This window comes from Gorilla gorilla, chromosome 17 (genome assembly GCF_029281585.2).
Source record: "Gorilla gorilla gorilla isolate KB3781 chromosome 17, NHGRI_mGorGor1-v2.1_pri, whole genome shotgun sequence".
Classification (NCBI taxonomy): domain Eukaryota; kingdom Metazoa; phylum Chordata; class Mammalia; order Primates; family Hominidae; genus Gorilla; species Gorilla gorilla.
This window is the reverse complement of record NC_073241.2, coordinates 81897894-81921167: the sequence shown is the minus strand read 5'-3', so window position 1 is coordinate 81921167 and position 23274 is coordinate 81897894. Positions and strand designations below refer to the sequence as shown.

The 23274-nt window shown below is 36.7% G+C and overlaps 1 protein-coding gene across 3 annotated transcripts in view; it reads right to left on the bottom strand.

The window, feature by feature from the left end:
- The window catches only part of DCC (DCC netrin 1 receptor), a 1206401-nt gene that overhangs the window by 927122 nt on the left and 256005 nt on the right, over positions 1 to 23274 (bottom strand). The window lies entirely within an intron of this gene.

Below are 23274 nucleotides of genomic sequence, written 5' to 3'. Positions count from 1 at the left end.
ACAGAGGTGATGGGAATTTCCCTTCTAACGTGAGTCAGGTCTGTGATGATATTTGCTCACAAATATATAGTAATAGCAAGCTTGCGGCTTTAATGACTAAGGGGTCTCTAATGTAAAATATTTGTACAACCTTCTAATTTAACATAGCAATTGAAATGATTTCTGTATAATTCCTTGTCCAATACCCTGCATGGATTCACTGTAATAAAATTATATTTCCCATATTAGGTTTGTGTCATACCTTTGAGCCAGGCCTTAGGCTATATAGACACTGCTCAAATGAATGAGAAGTTACTTGATCTGGCAGGCAGCTTTTCAAAATGAAGTCCATTAAATCCTATGGCCAGAACTGCCTCAAATAGTAAGCAAAATAAGCTTCTCTTCATGCTTCACTGATAAACTATAGCATTTCTTTTGCATTTTTTTCTTTTCTAAAATGTTCTAAAAAACATTTTACTCATATTTTTCAGTAGTGATATTTAAAAAAAGTAAGAGAACAGTAAGAAAGCAAAGATAAGACAATAAAAACAAATGATCCACTTCTTCCCTTCCAAATCTGGGTTAGGAGAAGAGAAACATATAAAAAGTTGTCTCCAAGATATGGTCATAGGGGAATGTGAACCAAGGTTCACCTTGGGAATCAAAAACTCGAAAAAGAGTGAGAGGCAAATAACTGCATTGATTAGATCTCTTAAAATGTCCTGTGCCCTTATCTCAAATGGATTCTCAATGTGATTCAGTAGTGTGTGCATTGAAGTTCTGGATGACGAAGCCCCTATCCCATTCCTCACAGCCATTAACATTAAGCATTCAATATTCCCCATTCCCTCCTTCTATAAATAATGTCATCTCCTCAATAAATAAGGACTCTCAAGAGTGAGTGCCCTCAACTCCACTATTCTCTATCTCTTTGCCCATCCCCCTGCCTTTTAAGTTTTATTTTGTTTTTAATAGATACTTAATAATCACACATATTTATGGGGTACGGTGTGATACTTCCATACATGTATACATTGTGTAGGTCCCTCTTAATGTCTTCTCTCCAGCTGCTAATCTGTTTCGCCAAGCCTTACCACATCCCCCTGCCAGACAGTACACCTTCATCGGATAATACTTTGACCATGATATTCACCTAGTCTAATTCTGTTAAGGCCAGTTTTTGCAAATTGAAAAAGTAATTAGCCCAGCGTATTATTTAGAGCCCTTAATTCAACCTCTGCTCAATTTACCTTTCTTGTCTCCTCTCTTGCAAATTACCTTTATGCATCTCATTCTGCAGTATTGTCCTTACCTCCAAAAATAAGCCCAGTATTCTGTTGCTCCTATGTTTAGAATCACATTCTACTTCCCTCCCACACCTCCCACTTCTGTCTAGAGTCCTTTTTCACTGTTGTTAACTTCTCAAACTATTTTCATGATTCTAGGGCAAATAACACCTTTTTGTCAATCGCTTTAGCATTTATCTGTTTGTATTTTGAATTGCATGGGAACATGTTTTATATCCTCTACTAGATTATAAACTCCTTCAGGGATGAGCTGTTTCTGAATGCCTCTTAGTATATAGTTTTAATAGACACTAAATACTTGTTCATTGATACTTGGAATAGTTATCATTCTTTTTTCTCCTCTCAAATGCAAGTGTAATTGGCTTATCAAATGGGCCAAGCGCAATGAGGTTACAGAAAGAAAAATATTCTATTTTTCTTCAAACATTGCCTGCTAACATACTCTACCATATTCCCCTCAATCTCTCCTTGAAGACATCTCTGGCATAGATGAATTTCTAGTCACTTTGAATTGTAAGAACAATCTTATTTATATAAACAACTATGATTCACTTTCAGGTATTAAAATATGATAGTCCAGTCTAACCAAAATGGAGATCTCATACTTAGCCAATATTCCTCAAAGTCAGAAAAAAAAAATTAACAAAAAGAAACTGTCAGAGACCAGCAGAGACTGAACGCCATGACAACTAAATGCCGAGTGTTATCCTAGTTCGAATTCTGAAACAGAAAGAGGAACAACTAGTGAAATCCAAATAATGCTTAGAGTTTAGTTATTACTAATATACCAGTGTCAATTTCAGTTTCTTGATTCTGACAGACATATGATAATGTAAGGTGCTAGTAATATGGGAATTCAGTGAGGGGTATACAGAAACCCTCTGTTCTACCTTTGCAAATGTTTTATAAATTTGAAATTATTCATTCATTCATATATATATAAAATCTCACCTTTATGCATTTTATTCTGTATTATAAGCATATATGTTTATATATCTGCATATAAATGTATACACATTGATAAGCATAAATTTCCGTAAACTAAGAAAAACCCAGTATATTACATCTTTTTCTAAGCTTCTCCCTACCCTACTCCCACTTGCAGCTCTGACCACTTTTGCCCTTTCAGTAATCTTTACAGGCTCCTAGGAGGGGTCTTATTCATTCATCAGAAGAACTTGTCTTTAATTGTTCTCAATTTTGGGTACTTAACCAAACTTCCTTGATGATTAGAAGAGCCCTATTTCCCATCCTGCTACATATAGAAAGTGAATTGGCAGCTGAGGAACAGCAGTGAAGAGAAACTCTCTGATAACAAATGGAATGGAATGTGATCCTGGCTTGTACAAAAAGATCAAGACACTGACAAGGATCTTTAAAGCCTGACTAGATACTGATCTGCATGACACAAGATCAGTTCTGCCTAAAGCCAGGAAAAAGACTTAGAAGCTTCTGAAGGTGCCCCATTCTTTCCATGTAACATCTCTGAATGTCATTTTCTAAAGGGGCTGTTCTCAACGCTTTGAATCTTGAAAACAGAATTATTAATACAAGTAAATCTAAACGGCAGAAGCACTTAGGAATGAGCAGAGCACTCAAAGGATGTGATCTGAGGGCAGGACAGAAAGAGTTACATAAATCTGTCTGCAACTGACATAAATTGATCAGAACCTGACGGTCATTCAGAGAATTCAGTGGCTCTGGGTTACACTCCATTCTGAAGCACCTTTCCAAAGCTTCAGAGCCTGCCCACATCTCAGGAAAATGATGCTTTTACTCAAAATTAATATTTTCCAATGTAGTTAGGGATTCCATGATTTGCAGCTATCGACTTTTAAGAGAGATGTAATCACCTAGAACTCTGACATTTCCATGACATTTTCTGCTAAAAGGAAAAAATATATATATTTCCCTTTCTTTCATTTTAATTCAATGCTGAGTTAAAAACGGAGTGAAAAGGGGGAGAGGGAGCTTCTTGCTCACAAGTAGTATTCTCTTAGTAGCCACTCTGGATGACATGCCCCAATGTTCGTTTTTATGTTACTATTTTCTCAAATGTCTCATGTTCCCCTGATACCATCAGCTGAGGATACATTATAGAGACACGTATGCCATCATGCTGTTGAAATTTGAGATTTTTTTTTCAGATGTAACATGCTTTATATTCAAGATTTTATTCACCAAAGGACTATCTTTCTGGTCTTGTTTTTATTATTGACAGGGAAAATGCTTGCCAATTTTCCTTTTTTATCTACTTTTTCCCTGACATATTTATAGAAAGAGTGAGACACAACTTCAAGTTCTATAAGGAATGTAAGGCTGGGGTATTGTCCTCAAGGTACATGTCAAAATGCGTATCTTAGACAAATCGTTGGTGTAGCCGTCAACACTGTCACAAGCAACTTTGAAAGTAATGGGCAAAAACCACTATTACTTTTGTACCAACCTAATATTTTTAGGTGCAACTAAAAAGACTGGGCTACAAAGTATTTCTTTACTGTCAGAAAACCAAGATGCTGATGAACATGATGCAGTCTTCCTTTGAGATCTCTGGAGAATAACACTCAATTCTTTTGGAGGAAGTAGACAGAGTTCCTACTGAAGGCCACACACTGATAAGGTCACCTTCAAAGAGACCTATAATATCAGTAACTTACAGTTTAGTACACTTTGTCCAGCTAAGCAATTAAGACTCACCATTTTATTTTTAACATTAAATTATATGCATTAAACACATAGGGAATTTATTTCACCAGCAGGGACTTTGGCAGCGACAGAAGCAAGTGTTACTAGAACTTCCAGTTTGATTCCAAAAGGCTGGCAGAGAAGCAAGAAAAAACAATTTGGAAAGCGTTGGTACCAAATAATCTATTCCAGAACAGTCTGGAATCCCTTTGCCCTGAGCTTAACATCCCTGCACAAACACCAACATACTTCCCAACATTTCTATCCTAACTGGAATTCTAACTCTATTCTAATAATTCTTTTCTAGTGTTTCCATGTGCCCCGAAAGCAGCATGATGAGGAAATAGCCTTCCCAGTGTTGGATATAACACCACCAGTATAGGACCCAACGTGTGTCCTTTTGTTTGCTCTCAGCGAATACCCAGAATTCCCTCCACCTGGATGTGACAAAAAAGTTCACCACTATAACAATGGAAACTCATGGTTCCTATGCGGAAGAGAGAAGAAAGAATGAGGGGTGCAGCTATTTAAGTGTTAGACCAGCTCTCAGGGTATTTGATCCATAGATTGATGTCTACTAGATACCAACTCTATGAAGATACCTTACAGGTTACATCACATGTTTTTAAATTAAATAGATTCCTAAGCATAAAATAAAACAAGACAGGCTGGGTGTGGTGGCTCACCCCTGTAATCCCAGCACTTTGGGAGGCAGAGGCAGGTGGATCACAAGGTCAGGATATCGAGACCATCCTGGCTAACACGGTGAAACCCTGTCTCTACTAAAAATACAAAAAATTAGCCAGGCGTGGTGGCGGGTGCCTGTAGTCCCAGCTACTCGGGAGGCTGAGGCAGGAGGATGGCATGAACCCGGGAGGCTGAGCTTGCGGTGAGCTGAGATCGCACCACTGCACTCCAGCCTGGGCTACAGAGAGAGACTCTGTCTCAAAAACAAAAACAAAACAAGAAAAAAACAAAAACAAACAAACAAACAAAAACAAGACAAAAGAAAACCTCCTTCATGTATATCATAGATTTGTTGTGATCATCCCATGAGATATATTAGGGGAAAATAATAAAAATCATGCAAATGAAGCATCCCTATCACTAACATTTTCCAGAGGAGGCTTGCCTAGAGATATGGCAGCCAGCATGAAGTCCATCCTGTCTATAACATCCAAAGTAGAGAAGGAAGAACAGCTTCTTATCACTCAAAATGCCTGACAGATATAGACTTATTTGTAGTAGCAACAAGGCAATAGACGAACTTTGAGTAATTTGATGTGAAACACCCAAAAATAACATAATATGTTACATGCAGAAGGATTCTTAGTTTCTCTTCGACAGAAGTGGTCAGTCATCAGCTGGTCAACCATTCAGACAGGTGCTGTGCAAGAGATTACATAAGGCAAAATGGCAAAATGTTTAAAGTACCAACATATACTTATGAGATATATTTTCTAAAGGAAAAACAATTTCCACAATCAAATCCATTTAAGTAAATGCAGAGCATATAATACAAGAGGAACAACCATCAAGGCTCTAGAAACAGAAGTAATAAAATAAGACAAGTGTGTCTAGAGTCGAGGGAGCAAGACAGAGTGTGAGATAAGAAGAGGCTGATGAGAGGGCAGGGGTTCAGTCATGTTAATGGCTGCTCAGTCAAACTGAAGAATTTACACTCCATCCTAAGAGCCGTGAAACTTTAGTGAAGGGTTTTAAGCAGAGAGTGATATGGCCAGTTTTGTACTAAAAATGAAAAAAAAAAATCAAAGCCACTCTGACCATAGTGGGAGCAATGAATTTTGTAGAAGGCAAGAGTAGATATGAGTGATGACCACAAAATGATAAGAAATATAGTTAAGAGGAGAAATGATGGGAACCTTGTGATTAATTGGGCATGTTGGCAGGGGATGGGGGGAGAGGAGATGAGGAAGATGGAGGAGGCAAGAACTCCACGTTTCTGGATTGAATAACTGAGTGCAGGGTGGCATTACCTGACTGAGCTAAAGATACTAGAGCAGGAAGGGTCTTGTTGCAAAGATAAGAGCAAATTATACCAGATTAATTTCGAGAGATCTGAAGAGAAACTGAGTAAGTATTGGGGTATGTCAGTTTGGAGTGAAATTCTGGGTAAGCATATCAACAGGAGAGTCATCAACCCACAGAAGTGTGGATGAATGCCTCAACTCCCAATAAAATCTTTTAGGGAAAAGCGTATACTTATTTAAAAAAATCCAATGCCAAAACCTATCTCTGTTTTCTCCTCTAGTTTATTGTCTACTTCATGCCAAAGTTTTTGTGTTTCTAAATCACATATGTAATCATTTATATTCTTCATATTCCCATACTACCCCACAGCACACTGAAGTGAGCTAATAATGGCTACCATTTCTGAGTACCCATTATAAACCATATAGTATATCATGTAATTTATTCTGTCCATTTGCAAGGTAGAAATCAGTGACCCTATTATACAGATGAGAAAATTGAGGCTGAAAGAGTTTACTTAACTTTTGTAAAATCACGCAGTTAGTGTCAGAATGGGAATTCTAAAGTAGATTTGAATTACTGAACTATTTATTGTCTGTTGCTGTTTGTAATTCTTCAATAAAGCTAATAGAAGACACCCAACATGAAGATCTAAAAGACAGTTTACTTACAGTTTTTGGAAGAGGACTATCTCTGCATACATCAGCCAGTCAGGACATTTTACCCACCAGCACCTGCTCAGACACATGCTTTGTATCAAGGGGCAACTGAAAAATTAATCAATGTATTAATGAAAGAATCCATCTGCCTCTCGGAGTACTGAAAAACACGTGTGAGAGTGTATAAAAAATTAGGTACAAAACTATATATTTGTACCTATCAGTATGTTAGGGAATGGCTATAAAGATTTCTACTAGATGTGAGAACTGAAGGGGACCTTGATGAACTCCTAAGAACTATTCAGAGGAAAGATGGCAGGGAGGGAGTTTTCTTCCAGGTGCGGGGTATAGGCACACACCTGGGAAAGGCACCCTGTGAGCTGAAATCAGCAGAAGTTTACAGTGACTGATACAAGATGTGGTTGTCGGCGGGGGGTCACTGAAGGTTTATAGGTGGAGAAAATAAAATTAAAACAGAATTAAAATTAAAATAGAATTAAAAACAAAACATAACTGATTAAACATACCTACAACATTTTACCACTATTTATTCTAACCACTTTGGCAACAAACATTCCTAAATCTCTGTCAAAAGGGGAAAATTCTAAAACTGAACAGAAAGAACATGAGAAACAAAGCCAAAATTTACACTACTTAAAAGTCAGCAAACTATAGCCTTTGGGGAAAATCTAGCCCACCACCTGTTTTTGTATAGCTATGCACTGATAATGTTTTTTACATTTGTAAATGGGTAGAAAAAAATCAAAAGAAGATTTTGTAACTTAAAAAATTATATGAAATCTAAATGTAAGGGCCCATAAATAAGATTTTATTGAAACATAGCCACACCCATTCATTTCCATATTGTCTAGATGCTTTCAGGCAATAATAGCAGGGCTGTCACCAAAGCGGCATGACTCACAAAGCCGAAAATATTTACTTCTGATCCTTTAGGAGAAAGGCTGCCAATTCCCTGTGTAGAGGGGTCCATGTCAATTTCAGCGATTGTTCTGCTGTGTATTTTTCTATGGAAAGGAGTGTGTCTATCCTTGAATTCACAAGATTTTAGATACAGTTTCTGTGAGTAAAAGAAATAATTTGAACTCAATCCCTTATTACTATCCTAACCTTTAGTTTTATGGTCAGTCTTACCCAGTATACACCAACTCTCCCCCACAGAAAATAGTATTTCCAAAGGTATTTTAGGTGTTTTTTTTTTCTTTTTCTTTTTCTTTTTCTTTTTTTTTTTTTTTTTGTTGAGACAGAGTCTCGCTCTCTCACCCATTCTGGAGTGCAATGGTGTCATCTCGGCTCACTGCAAACTCTGCCTCCCAGGTTCAAGCAATTTTCCTGCCTTAGCCTCCCAAGTAGCTGGGATTACAGGCGCCTGCCACCACATCTGGCTAATTTTATATATATATATATATATATATATATATATATATTTTTTTTTTTTTTTTTTTAATGAGAGATGGGGTTTTGCCATGTTGGCCAGGTTGGTCTAGAACTCCTAATCTCAGGCGATCCACCCGCCTCAGCATCCCAAAGTGTTGGGATTACAGGCATAAGCCACCGCACCCAGTCTTACATGGTATTTTAAAAGTAAATAAACATTTGTTAATATTTCTTTTAGAAACCAGTACATTTAACCTATTTTACCCTTTCGAAGATAAAAATCCTTTAAAATCCAGACAATAAGGCTGTCACTCCTACCTTATACAGTGATATCATCAACATACCACGAACTTAGCTTCTGTTTTATGGGCTTTTCTTGTAAGATAGTTCAGTTCAAGATATTTGAGTCATCTATATCTTCTAGCATTTTTATCCTATAATTTCCAAACCAAAATTCAGAACACAAATTTGACAAAGATTTTTTTTTTCAGGTCCCCATCCAGATATAAGAAGTAATCAGAATTCCACAGCATATAATAGATTGAAAATTCTACAGCAAAGTTGTGCTGGAGGTAATAACAGAGAGGAATGTTTAAAATCAAGATGCCCCAGAAATTCTAGAATATATCATCAGTAAAAGTTGGTCCTTATAGGTGCCAAGCAAATAATCTTGGCCATGTTAACACCCAGCTCCATCCAATGAAGAAGCTGCCTGCCCCAGACCAATCCAACATTATAGCCAAGCCTTAGGATGCTTAACACATGTTAATTACAAATGGAGTGAATGTTGCTTAAGCCACCCAGCATACTAGCTGCTATATTGTAATAAGATCAAAACCTCTGTTCCTGTCTCAGTCCTAACACCTCCAAACTACTGAACACACAGAATTGTCAACACAACTAAATTTCCCCCTTAGATAAATCGTATTCACTTTTTTTGCCTTTCACTCTCTGATCGGTTGTTCCTATTTCTAAGAAATTTGTTTCTGAAATTTCTCTGTATGATGACTAGCATTTCCTGATGTTGTACCTCAGCAAAAGAGGCAAAGCATATTAAACATATGAATCAAATATTCCTTCCTGTCAAAAAATAGAAAAGCACACCTTTATATTTATTTACATTTACAAGTAATATGTCTCAATCTGTGTGAGCCTGGATTCACATTTTACTGAAATATGTTGCATTGACTCTCAGTCTGAGTTGGATGCTTGCTTCCAATACTCACTGGAGTCTACGGGATTTGCTGGACCCACAGGAATTCATTTTCCTGAGAAAATACGGACAATTGTCTGATGGTAGAATTTGATGTAAGGAAATTATGTGAGTTGTGCACATATCTCAGGGCAGATGGCAACACGAAGCCAGGTTTGGTTTTTACATCCCACTCTCCTAGTTTTAGAAATTGTCACTCCCTCAGGCAAATTTGAGAATGTATGTTTACCTAGGCCAGTTCATAGTGCAAGGTTTAAGGATAAAAGTGCCTGCTTTCTAGACATGACAGAAATGGCATCTTTCTTACCTATAAAATTCTTGTTCCTTAAGTTGGCACTCAGTGCCTTCTAACAGCAGGTTCTTGACTACTTCTCCTATGTGGTTCTTATGTACCCACAAGTAATGTCAAATCTCTGGGAAATTAACTTCCAGCAATCTCTTTCACACTACCATATCTTTAGTCACACCATACTCTCTGCCTAGAGGTCCGCTCCTCTCATTTCCAAGTGGATAAATCTCCTTCTTTCTTTAGGAATTGGTTCAGAGAGCATATTCTCCAGAACACTTCTCTGTCCCCTTTGGTAAGGCCAAGTCCTCAGTGGTCTCAAAAACCAAACTCTCCTCTCTCTGCTTCTTTCACTATTAGCATCTATTGTTTATATGTAAAGATTTCAACCTGAATATAAGGTGTTCAAAACAAGGTCTGTTGTGTATTTATCTCCAAATTCAATTGCTTTGCACATACATGATGCTCATTAATATTTGTGGGACGGAACTCCTACTACTTAAAACAGATCATTAGAAATGCTGACTCCTGATTTTATAAAGGGAATGGTAAGTGATACACAGACACAGAAGTTGAGAGGTTAGGGTGGCAGAGACAGGGAGAAATAAAAGAAGGGAGAGAGAGCATCAGAAAAGCCATTTCTTTATAAAGAAGTTGCTCTCAAAATATAGGAAAAAAAAATCCTTGAAAATAGGGCCCGGAGGTTCCTCCATGTTGCAAGTCACTATCATTCCTACATTTATGCCCAACACACATTGCTTGCCTCTTTCCAAAATATCATTTATCTTTCCCACTGCTCATCCAATTTCAAGGCCCAACTCAAGTTTTACCTCTCCCAGAAAACCTCCCTGTTTCTCTGAAGCCCAGATCTCTAATCATCTTTTGTTTGTTTTTAATGCTTTTTGCATCATTTTCACACAGCATTTTACATTGCATTGATATTCAATTGTTATAGAATATAAACTCTACCTGCAATATTTTAAACTTCTTAAGAGATGGATATTTTTGTACTCTTTGTATTCTTTATGATACCACGCAAAATGAAGGGATTATGTAAGTGATTTCACTAAAATCAAATAAATCAAAAACTTTGTAAAGTGAGAAGATGTGAGCAACTTCCTCTAAAGAAGACTCTGGTGAGGACAGTTCCTTGCCCCTAGGATTTCACTGGTTCGGATTTGAGCTATAGGCAGACAGTCAAATAGATAGCATTTTTATTGCCAAAAAGTACGCTCTATGGTCACTTTGAATCTGCTCATTACCTTTAGACTTTGCCCAATTAGATCTTGAAAATCCCGTCTTTAAGTGGTACCCCGATGTTGTAGGGACTTCAAGTGCTTACTGTACCTGGATCTCTTCTAATATCCTGGGAACAAGGAAAGACATGTTCATCCCTTTGCAAGTAGGGGCTAAGTGAAAAATCCTGATTAATGGCCCCAGAGCAAAAGTGATGGATGCCATATCCAGTCTGAGGTAGCTCAGAGTGGTCATCTCTTTCCCTGCCACAGTGGTCATGGAGTTGAGATGTGGAGATGGCAGCATGAAATGATCCTAGAGCCTCTGTTAGTGACAATAGGGAGCAAATTTCCTGCTATTCCATATTGGACATACTATCTTTGTTGTGTAAAGCTACTGAGATTTTGGTGTTTGTTCCTGGCCATCCTGAAAAATATAGCAAAAAAATGACCTTTAGCATTTCAACATGCGTGAAAATGTATAGATTCATACAAAGTTCTTTTCCCTTCTTCACTATCCCAATTTCCAGAAGTTTCAAAAGGAATTGAAAAAGAAGGAACTCATAAATAATAGCTTAATCAGGAAGTCATCACAGCTCTGATAGATTGGCCATAACTTTGTTTTTCAAACATTTCCATTGACTTAATGACTTAATCCAGTAAACTTACTTAATCTGCTCTTCCCCACATGTTACTCCCATAATCTATCTGCAAAGTCCTGAGCCAGTTACAAAAGAAATTCTGATATAAAGAAACAAACTAGAAAATCTCCTTAATGATTGATATCAAGTATTAAATATCTAAATTCTCTTTCCACCCCTCCATCAGGGGCTAATTAAAATCTTTACTACAACTATCTCCTGAATTGAATCCTAGTTCATAGTGATCTTTATCTTCTGAGAATATTTTGGCATTCATCAAATATCCCTTCATGTTTCCTGCCATCATATAATGTGCTCTTCAACTAGATTGTCAAGTCATTGAGAATAATGATCATGTATGTTTATGTGTTTTCTTTCCATAGAGTACTAAATAGAAATAATATTGTTTTAGAATATCTACTTTGTGCTAGGCACTGGATTAGGTCTTTAAATGTGTCATTCTTATTGACATCACAAAATCCAATAGGGCAAGTATTACGGTTTTTTTTTTTTTTTTTTTTTTTTAATAGACTAGAAAATTGGGTCTGGGAGTTTAAGCAACTTGTCCAACAATACATAGATAGTAAATGGTAGCACTGTGTAGTAGTAATTGCTTTGTGTTCACCAAAATGCGTTTCTGTTTCTTCTGGGGAACAGAGCTAACTATATTTTCCAGCCTTCCTTGAAGATAGAAGTGGCAATTTCACACCGACTTCTAGAAAATTTACTATGGGTCACTTCCAGGCCTGGCTCATCAAAACCACCTATATGACACTGTTTTCTCTTTTCTCTGTCATTCCACTGGATAGTGAAACTTAGGGTAACCCAGATTGAAAGATTGCATTCTTTGTAGTATGCAAATATAAGTGATCTGAATAATAAAAGCTAAAAAAATTAGTTTAATTTACTTAATTGATACGACAATTACTCACCTAACCTCAACCACAGAACCATATTAAGCTGCATGAGATTACTGACTGGTGTCAGAGGAAGCAACTCTGGATTGGGTGCTGAATTCACATATAATTATTTCCATTATCCTTCATAAGTAATGCCCTTACTCAGGTAATATCCACTCTCTGATATCCCAAATCAAGTCTAGTCATTAAGTGTAGCTCAGTGAAAGAGTAAGGATAGCAATATCATCCAACTGTAATCAGACAAGGTGGGGTACATTTTCTAATGAGTATCTAAATCAGAATACCAATATATGGCTGAATGCTATTGTCCACATATAATTGTAAATGTTTTACACTCTGTTCTCTATCCCCTACTGAGCAGGACTGCTGATCAGACAATATTTTCTGGAGTTCTAAATTTCTTCTAAAGTACCACATCTTTGTATGCTGCTTGCTGCTGCAATAATATCAGAACAAATGGAAAGTTAATCTTAGCGATTGTAGAAGCAGTTGTGAAAGCCTAACAAATCGAGTGCAGTAGCTTCTTAGTTGTAATTGCAATCTCTTTCCTGGTTTAGCTGTACCACTTTAAAAGAAATGTCATATAACAGTAAGAGAATAACTTCCGCTGCCTCTTGCAAATTTGTCACTTAGCCAATTTTTCTTCCAGAATTTTAAAAATATTATATTAAGAACAGTGCTTAACTTTTCCAATCTAGTGCTTAATTGTTTATAATATGCTTCCACCCGCATCTTCACATTTATGTCTCAAACAGACCTAATAAAGTACATTTAATTACCTTTATCCATTTCACAGAAAAATAAATGAGCCTAAGAGATGTTACCTGACAAGTCAGTGACCATGATATAGCTATTAAATAGGAGATCAATGACTCAAATTCCATTTTTTAGATTCCAGAACTTCAGCTCCTTATAGTAAACTATGTTGCCCCAGACAGATGAGTGTGCACTAAATATATGCCAATAAATATTTATTAAGAGCCCCCTTTGAGCTAATCACTTTGAAGCATACAAACTGGGAATACTATTCTCTGCTCTTGAAAAGTATACAAACTCATTGAGGAGATAATTTATACGATGACTGTGTAGATCAGATCACAAGTATAATCTGCATAAAATGTAATCAAGCAAATAAATGACAATGAGATAGATGACCCCTGTCCATTCCCTCATACCCTTCTCCTTTGCCTTGCACTATAAAAGCAGGGAAGCTACCACTTCACTTCCAAGCTTCCCTTGCAGCTAGAATGGACATACTATGTGTGATTCTGGCCTCTGAGATGTCAGTGGAAATCTGGGGAGGGGACTTCTGGTAAAGACTTTTCCTTCCCCACAAAGCAGGGACAGGCACAGATGGTGCAACCTTCCTCCCTTCTCTGTTCTTTCTACTTTGAACTCAGAAATAATGGGAAGTGCCACTTTTCAAACATGAGGAAAAGGTCATTGCTTAAATAAAATTACAGCAACTGCATTCCTTCAGACTTATTACTGGGAGGGAAGAAAAATAGCCACCTATTGTTTAAGCCATTGCTGTTCCTGGTAGGTGGCTGAAATGAAACCATAACTGATATACATAGAAGCTATCAGATGTTTCCTGTTCCTTGAGAAGCTTTCTGACTAGCTGATTATTGAGATGGGACTGACAGAATTGGGGTAATGAAGTTGATAAGGAAGGAGACATTTGGTCAGATTGATGAAATGAAGCCAGAATACCGAGAGCATCAAATGCCAAGTTGAGGCTCTTAGTCCTTGAACAGCAGAGTTACATAAAGAAAACACATTCGAATAAAATTAATCTAGCAGTGGTGGGTGAGAAGGATTGTCAAGATAATTAATTAAGAACTTTTCTACTTATCATCTTAGATGCCACCTTTACTTAAAAAAAATAACCTTTCACACATTCCCAAGCACTACTGCAAACCTAGCAAATATTGACAAGGAAATACAGGTTCTGACATAAATTATGGCCAAATTTCAAAATTCAGAAGAAAACAAAGTGACAAATTTCTTAGTAAACATACATAAAATGAGAGGAAAAATGAAAAATAGAACAATCTATGTAAATTCAATCAAGAAAGAAAAGCATATGCTCTTTAATGTAAAATGCTCTAAAGAAAGCTTAGCTTCTTTTTTTTAGGTTTTCTCTTATTGAATCAAAAAAATTCTCTCTTCAGGCCTAATGTTTGCAGTGTCATTCCTTTCTGTTTTTCCTTTTTTCTTTATTTAACTGTAGATTTCTGTGACATATTCCTTGCTTTGTCAATTTTTGTTTTAAGAGAATAAACTGTGTGTGTGTGTGTGTGTGTGTGTGTGTGTATTCACATTTTAGGGTTTCTCAAATATGTTTATTTTTTTTAAAAAATAATCTCAACTTTTTAAGTTAAACTTTTATTTTGCTTTAGTCTTTATAGGTTTTATGAAATTTACTTTCTACCTAGTTTTCCCATCTTGATAGTTTTCCTATTCTCCTTTTCTTTATTGTCTTAAAAATGCTACATCTACAAAATTTTAGAGCTAGAAGGGAATTAGAGATTACCTACTCCTAATTCTCGGTCTAATGGATGAGAAAGCAGATGCCCAAAGCTAAATAATAGAATGGGCCAAGGTCTCTGTCTTCAGCTAGATTTGGGACTAGAACCACCCTGTCACACATGTTCTTTTCAGTTAGACAGCTGCCTCAAATTTTAGTATGTCTTGGTTTCCCTATAGTCATCTTATTGTAAATATCAGCTTTTCAGTCTCCATCCCTAGAGATTTTTATCAAGCAGGTCTGGAATTAGTCCTTGAAATTACACTATAAAGGTGCTTCTCAGGTGATTTTGAAGCAGTGATCTGTGGGCTACATGTTCAAAAGCACTGTGTTTTGACTCATCCAAGGAAAGGCCATTAGATACTCTTTTCTTGTCAACATAAATGTGTCTTTTTGTACTGATCAATAGGTAGGAAAAGCCCGTCTATCCTCTATACTTTGTATTATGTCAGGCAGCAGTATTTCCAACTCTAGGTAATATTCCAGGTTAACTGTGACAATAACCTGAACCTTTAATTGTGCAAAGCAATTTTAAACAAATAGACCTAAGGCATAAGGCAAAAAGGTACTATATTCCTTTGTCAAGTGGTAACATTGAAAATAAACTAAATCCTGCAAAATAGGGCATAAAAAGTAACCTGTGTTAAATCTCGTTTGCTAGAGTCTTTTTAATTGTAAAAAAAAGTCATCTCTTTTGTATTTGCACTGTAATTCCTTTGAGTATTAATGTAAGCATGAGACAACTTATTGTTGAATATACATTATTTTAATAGAGGCATATTACTAAAGAAAGAGTTTAACTGTTTATATTATGCACAAAATTTATTAAACTTATGAGTTATTTTTGACGGGTAGAACGTGTATACTGAACCAGGTGTCACTGATCCCCTGCTGGCATAATGTTGAGAGGGAAAAATTAGCACTTAAAAGAAATATGTTGTAAGTTGAATCACACACACACACACTTTGATACTAAGTGGAAGCAGACACAAACATCTGAGAAAATTAGCAATCATAAGACATAAGGTAGAAGACCCTATATGACCAGCTATCTACATTGTATAAAAATACATATTTACGAGAATGCCTCATTCCCCTGAACAAATCAAGGCCTTCTATTTTACTCATAATACCTACAAAAGCATTCTGGTAACCAAAGAGACTTTCAGGAAATAATCACATATTCAAGTAAACACATTTGTGCTCATTAGAAATTAGACCTCTCTTTAGGATTATAAATATATGACTATTTTCATTTGAAGAATGAAAGATATGTTGGATAGATTCACATGTACACACTTATTTCATCTAATATGTGATGCTCCCTTACCTTTAATTTCTTTGAAAAATTGCAGTGATGATTATTGATCCCAAGTCAGGGAAATTCACAGAAGAGCAAGAGCTTAGTGCATGAGAGAAGTGATAAAGTCATCAATTTATTGGAAGATAAGTCAAAAAAAGTAAGAAAATTACAGAAAAATGTGCCCAGTGACTATTCAGGACTCAAATATTTAGTTGGCCCCGGAATACAAAGGTTTTAGAGTTACTCTTGCATAAGACGGAAGCAAAATTGGACCAGAACAATATATACACTTGTGCTAATATAGGCATGCAAAAAGATCTAAGAACACTAGTATTTACATCATGATAATTCTACAAGTTTTAAAATGACGATTGGTAATATGTAGGAGAGAGGGTTAGAGCAGTTTCTAAGGATGGCTGCAATTTTGGTAAGCTATCCATGCTAACTGAAAACCTCAGAAGGAGTTAATAGTTCAAAGAAGAAAAGTTCATATTTATGTGGCATTAGGAGGAAGAAAAAAGATAAAATGGCAAACTCCTTCAGCTTATAATTAGAGGCTTCAGAAGTAGAAGTCAAGATACATAGAGGAAAACTGAATAAGCTTATATTATTGACAGCCTGACCAAGGGAGTAAGATAACAGGAGATTAGACGTTTATAAAGGCAGGTAAACAAGAAAATCTATAACCACTTCAAAACAGGGGGAAAAAAAGTGTAAACTACAAAGTTGAGTCAAAATTTCAGATAGATAAATAACAGAAATTTGAATTTATGATATGATCACAAATTAGATAATAAAGACACATGTATAATAGACTGTAGGTAGGCATGCAAATAAACTTTAAGTAAACATAAATTAACTCTCTGAATTTATAGAGTAAGAGACTGTTTCATTAAAAATGACTGAATTAATACAGCCAGATGTCTACCTCCTTAGAAAACAGCAATTTAGATAATTCTGCCATTGATAATGAGATTTCTGGGCTTTTTAATTATTTTTTTGAAATTCGACTGAGAAGCAGTTTATGACCCACATGTAAAAGTCCTTTTTATGAAAAGGTTTACTGCATTAATTTTCATCTACATGAGATCTTTTGTTTCATAATCTTGGCACTATATAACTTTGGGTTATATAGTAAATCCCAATTTACTCACTGGGGATGAGACTTTTAACACATTGAAACTCAAAGAATATTTTACAAGCCACAAATGTTATTCAAGCTATTGGTATTGTAAGTGGCAGAAGCCTAACATAAACACAGTTGTATTTTGTAATGTTCTAAATGTCAAGGAAAGGAAAAACTAAAAAGCAAGTGGCCTAGTTTAAAAACAACAACAACAACAAAAACAATGTGCAAAATTTTTAAGGAGAAAATTACAAAGCTTTATTGAAAGTGATTAAAGAAGAGCCAAAGAAATAAAGTAATAAATGCAAAGATTATCTATAAAAAGAGTCAATGGTAAAGATGTTTAGTGTACTTAAATTGATCTATTAAGTCAAAGCAATTCTATTAAAATCCAATGAGCTTTTAGTGGCAACTTGATGAGCTAATTCTGGTATGCATACCACAAAAACAAAATGTTAAAAAGGCAAAAAACTTTTTGAAAAAAAATAAGTTAGGTGTGTTTTCTTGCCCAAATATCAAGATTTATAATAAAGCTACAATAATATAGAAAGCATGGTACTAGCAAAAGAGCGCAAATGACCAATGCAATAGGAAAAAAGCATCCAAAATCAGGTTCACGCGTACATGCAAATTTTCCATATGCAGAAGCATGATTTTGGAATTGTGAGGAAAACATGGTCATTTCAATAAATAGAGCTGGGGACGCTAGTTATCAATGTAGGTGTGGGGGAAGCAAATCATTCAAAGTTCACACTGTATTCAAAACTCTATTCCAGGTCGACTGAGAGCCTCAATGTGAAGAACAAAACTTCGACACTTCAAGGAAAATAATAAATCATAGTAAAATAGTTTAATGACTATTTGAAAGAAAAGGATTTCATAAACAAGGCAGAAAAAAAGCAAAACTCATTTGAAAAGGTTGAAAATATGACTGTTATCCATTACATAAATACTGGCCTTTAGGAACCATAGAAAGGGGATGGCATGGTTCCCAGAGACAACAGGAAAAAAGGAACAATGGTTAGAACAGGGGCAATAACAGCACACAACACAAAGGCAGTCATTGCCTATTCTCATATGGTTATCAAGCTAAGATTTTTTTTTGCTTTTTAAAATATTTATAGACAGGCCAGACGCGGTGGCTCAAACCTGTTATCTCAGCACTTTGGGAGGTCTAGGCAGGTGGATCACCTGAGGTCAGGAGTTTGAGACTAGCCTGACCAACATGGTGAAACCCCATCTCCACTAAAAATACAAAAATTAGCCAGGCGTGGTAGCAGCTCCTGTAATCCCAGCTACTCAGGAGGCTGAGGCAGGAGAATCGCTTGAACCCAGGAGGCAGAGGTTGCAGTGAGCAGAGATTGCGCCATTGCACTCCAGCCTGGGCTTTATAAAATAAAATGAAATAAAATAATATATTTATAAACAAATCAAAAGAGGAATAATATTACTTGACTTGTGAAAAATCTGTGAAATTTAAATTTGGATTATTGGAACGCAGCCACATTTACTTGCCTTTGTATTGTCTATGACTGCTTTCACGCCACAGTGGCAGAGTTGAATAGTTATGAAAAAGACCACATGTCCTCAAAGCTCAAAATATACACTATATGGCCCTGCAGAGAAAAAGTTTTTCGACCCCTGGTTTTTAGATGGAACTGCACTGCCGTATTATTTATACCACTCACAACATTCTTAAAATGACTATCAGTTCTAAGACAGTCTTTATTTAAGGAAGGCATCAAAATATATCTCCCAGATAGATTACTGTAAAACGGTCTCCCTGGCTCCAGTATTTCTCTCCTCTAATGCCCTAATCACCCTGCTACCTAATTGATCCATCTGTGGTTTGACTGTTCACATCCTCTGCAAAATTTATGTTGTAACTTAATCCCCAACGCAGCAGTGTTGAGAGATGTAGCCTTTAAGAGGTGATGAGGCTATGAGGGCCTCTCCCTCATGAATGAAATTAGCTATCCTTATAAAAGAGCTTGATAGAGGAAGTTTGTTTCTCTTGCCCTTCTGCCATAGGAGGACACGGCATTCCTCCCCTCTGGAAAATGCAGCATTGAGGCGCCATCTTGGAAGCAGAGAACAGTCTTCCCAGACATGCAAACATACTGGAGCCTTGATCTTGGACTTCCAGCCTACAGAACTATGAAAAAAATAAATTTCTGTTCTTCATAAATTACCTAGTCTTAGGTATTTTGTTATAGCAGCACAAAACAGACTGAGACACCATCCAAATGCAAATTTTCGTTTGACTATCAAATTCCATATTTAAATTGCTACATGGGCTATGATCCACAGGAGAATAGAGCCTGAGCTCCTTGACATGCACAAGAGGCCTGCAGCTGGCTCTCTAGGCTTATTCCTGGCCACCGTTTACCTCCCATCATACATCCTGGTGCTCCATAGTTATAGCTTTGCTGTCTATAGAAAAGCGTTCACTCCTTTCATCCGAGACTCCATGCATTCTTGGGCCTCCATGCAATTCTTAGACTATTTTCTGCCAGAAATGCTTTCCCTCAACATACTTACCCACCTAACTTATTCCTTTTTTGAGACTCAGCTAATATCTCACTTACATCAGAAAACCCCATCAGGGGTCTTGAATGAAAAATATGTAGCCCCTCTCTTTGCTTCCTTAGCTCTCTTACTAAGGGTCTCTCTTATTTATTCTCTTAACCTCAGTATTTAGTATAATGCTTTGCAAATGGTAAATTGTTTTTAAAAGTATAAAAACTAAACGTTATCAATTTTCCTTTTTATTCCAAATTTACAGATATAAATAGTCTAAGCGCAATATAATATCTTGCTTAAGGGCCACACAAGGTCATGAAAATAAGCAAGCTAGAATTTGAATCCAATTTTTACTGACTCCAAAGTGTACACATTTTCCAACGTTATACTGCCTAACATGCAACTAACAAGGCTGTTTAGGGGCAGATGTAAAAATTCAGGAAAAACAATAAATCAAAACAAAATAGAAAGGAGCTGAGTTAATAAACAGGACATTTAAATGATTCAGTGCTCTTAGAAACCAAACCAACTCTAGAATATCTTCACTGTTCTCTACCTTGCAAATGAGCTTGCAACCATGAGGCAGAGAAGAGCTTATTGAGAAGAATCTAGAGCATTTTGTTGAATGTCTCGCTTGAAGATCATTAATAATATTCTTTGACTTCCTGAAACCTGTTTCTACTAGATCGATTATTCTATTTCTCACCAACGTGCCTGTAGGAGAGCTGCACAGGTTCCTCTGGTTCCTGACTTTGATCTTTGTTCTACTAAAGATGTTGGTATTTCACTAGGCTAATCTTTTTGGCACCCGATGCCAAGGGTTTGGTCTCTAATAATTCCTTGCCTTCGCCTTAAATTCTAGACCAGTTTTGGCAGCTAAAAGGAAGGTTGAACAGAAAAAAATTGCTTAAACTACCTAATTGGTGTGATCGCATATTTTCTACTTTGTGAGGAGTAGCAAAAGCAATATTGACCCATCGCTGCCAGTTGACAGTGAAATGTCAGGACAGGGCTGCAACAATATTCTTTGTAATGAACCCACTCTGAATACCAAGTTGGGCAGGCTAGTGGAAATCAAGTGAGAATGAAAAAGTGTAAACACTTCTGATTAACAGCCAATAGCCCCAGCTGGAGCAGACACTATAACACAAAAGGGTCAGATCCAGTTCTGACAGGTTTGGCAAAGCAACCTCGTTAACAGCAAGATGAAACTTCATTTGCTCACAATTTTATAGGCCGTTTCAAAGACACCTTCTGCAAATTGACTTTAGGAGATGGAATTGCATTTAGCTTGACTTTTCTGGCAAAAATAGAAAGAATTTCACCGAGTCTTTCCTGATGCTTGTGGAGACTCAGAAAGGGGAACGTATGGTGAAACAAAACAGGAAAAAAAAAAATCACAAAGCCCCTATGCAAAGGAAGGCCTGGGAGATTCTTTTAAAGTGGCTGAATGTACTGGTCAGATGCTCACAAAATACCCAAGCAAGGAAAGTGAAGCTCAGGGAAAAAACAAACACGGAGACTCCTGAATGGCCCAAGGCATTCAAACTTAAGCCAGGCAAGATTGCTGACCTGAGCCATGTAGGAAGAAAGAGGCCATGTAGGAAGGATTTGGCTCTAGCTGTTGAAATTTACAGGATTTTAACCCTGCATATGTATAGCAAGCAACCTCATTGACAGTGTAGGAGAAATGGTAGAGGATTGGGACTTGTTCTCATTCTGATATTGTCACCAAATAGTTCTATTCTGTCTTTCAGCAGGTCATTTTATTACTCTGGGTTTCAGTTTCTCAACTGTAAACAGAACAAGTTAGATCACTGGTTTCAGATGTGTATCAGAATTATCTGGTGGGCTTGCTAAAATACAGATTACCCAGCCCAAAGTCTTGATTTAGTAGATGTGGGGTGGGGCCCTAAAATTTGTATTTCTAGCCAGCTCCTAGTGATGCTGATTCAATGATCACGAGGTTCAGTGATCACGCTTTGAGAATTATCGGGTTAAATGATCTCTAAGATTTCTGTAGATTCACTGTGCTCTGAGAACACTGTTGAACTCATCAGTGAGTTAGTCTAATTTAGATCACCACTTGAAGTAGCAATACACAGATTGGTTAAGTTGAACACATTATATTTGAATTGTGTTTCCCGTGTGAGTGTGTCTGGAATCCAGTAGCAGAATGTCAGTTCCATTACTTGGAAATTCTTATAGGTAGAAGGCTGCCCTGAAAGGAGGTCGCTATTAGGTGAACACTATAAATAAATGAAGTGAACAAGAGACTGGTACCTTCCAGATCTATTCCATAAAGATTGTAAGTGCTGAGTAATCTAAATTAGGAGCCAATAGTTGTAAAACATACCATTCCATAAAAGCTGTAGTCTGTACAGGTTGTAACCTTTTTAAAGTGCCTGAATATGGATACAAATGCTAGTATTAAATATGTTGTCCTTAAGAGAAGCATCTGAAAGAAGAATTAAAGGAAAAAACCATGTCTTGGTTGAGATTTGTCATGGTGGAGCTCTGTAACTCAGAAGCTTTGGTCTGGCATCTGCCACCTGGGTCCTAGGTCCTCTCTTGCTCTTGCTTACAGATTTACATGTATGTAAAGTTCAGTGCTTTCAGAGATCTACCCCAGAAATCTATGGCTTCACAAATGTGTGGATTGACAAAAATAATATACCAGCTGAGATAGAATCAATGAAATGTGATTGTAGCTGGTTAAAATGCAAACACTATAAGAAAACCCCATTGAGCGATGATAGCGGAATGGACTGAGGACTTTCATTTGAGGGAAGCTAAATCCCCAAGTGAAGGGTTACACAGGGGTAGTAAGTGGAGAGAATGGCATGTTTAAAATGAAGGTGTGGATTTGAATGAGGGAAGAATGCATTTCTTAGAGCAGTAGGCATAATAAATGTGTCTATAATGAGCAAGTTCAGTTTAAAAAGGAAATTTAATATCTGGAATAGATAAAATAATTTGGTTTGATGCTGTTAATATAGATCCCAGGAAAACTATTATAATGAGGAACAGAGTGTTACCCACCTAAAGACAAGGCAAAGTTCTTTCACGCAAAGACTAGTGGACTATTCATTTCCAGAGAACATCAGAAATGTCAAGAAATGATGGGAGGTGTCAGCCTTCTTTGAGGATGGAATAAAAAAAGGCCTGGAAAGATATGATTGATCTTTTTAGCAAAGACTTGTTAGTCGATAACATCTGAGTAATATGCCTGCAAGTTTTTGTGCTTTAATTTGCTCATCCTTCCAGGAGAAGGACCATACCTTTTTTGTGATGTACAAGGCATTGGCAGGATGACCCAGTATGAGAATTGGAGAGGGAAGCGATACATTCCATAGCTAAAGTCTTTACAGTAGAAAACTTCTCTCCCTTGATCCTTCAGGTAGTCTTAACAAAAGAAAAATGTCAAACAAATAGAAGACCTGCATTACTACCTAGCGTAGTGATACAGTTTGAATATTT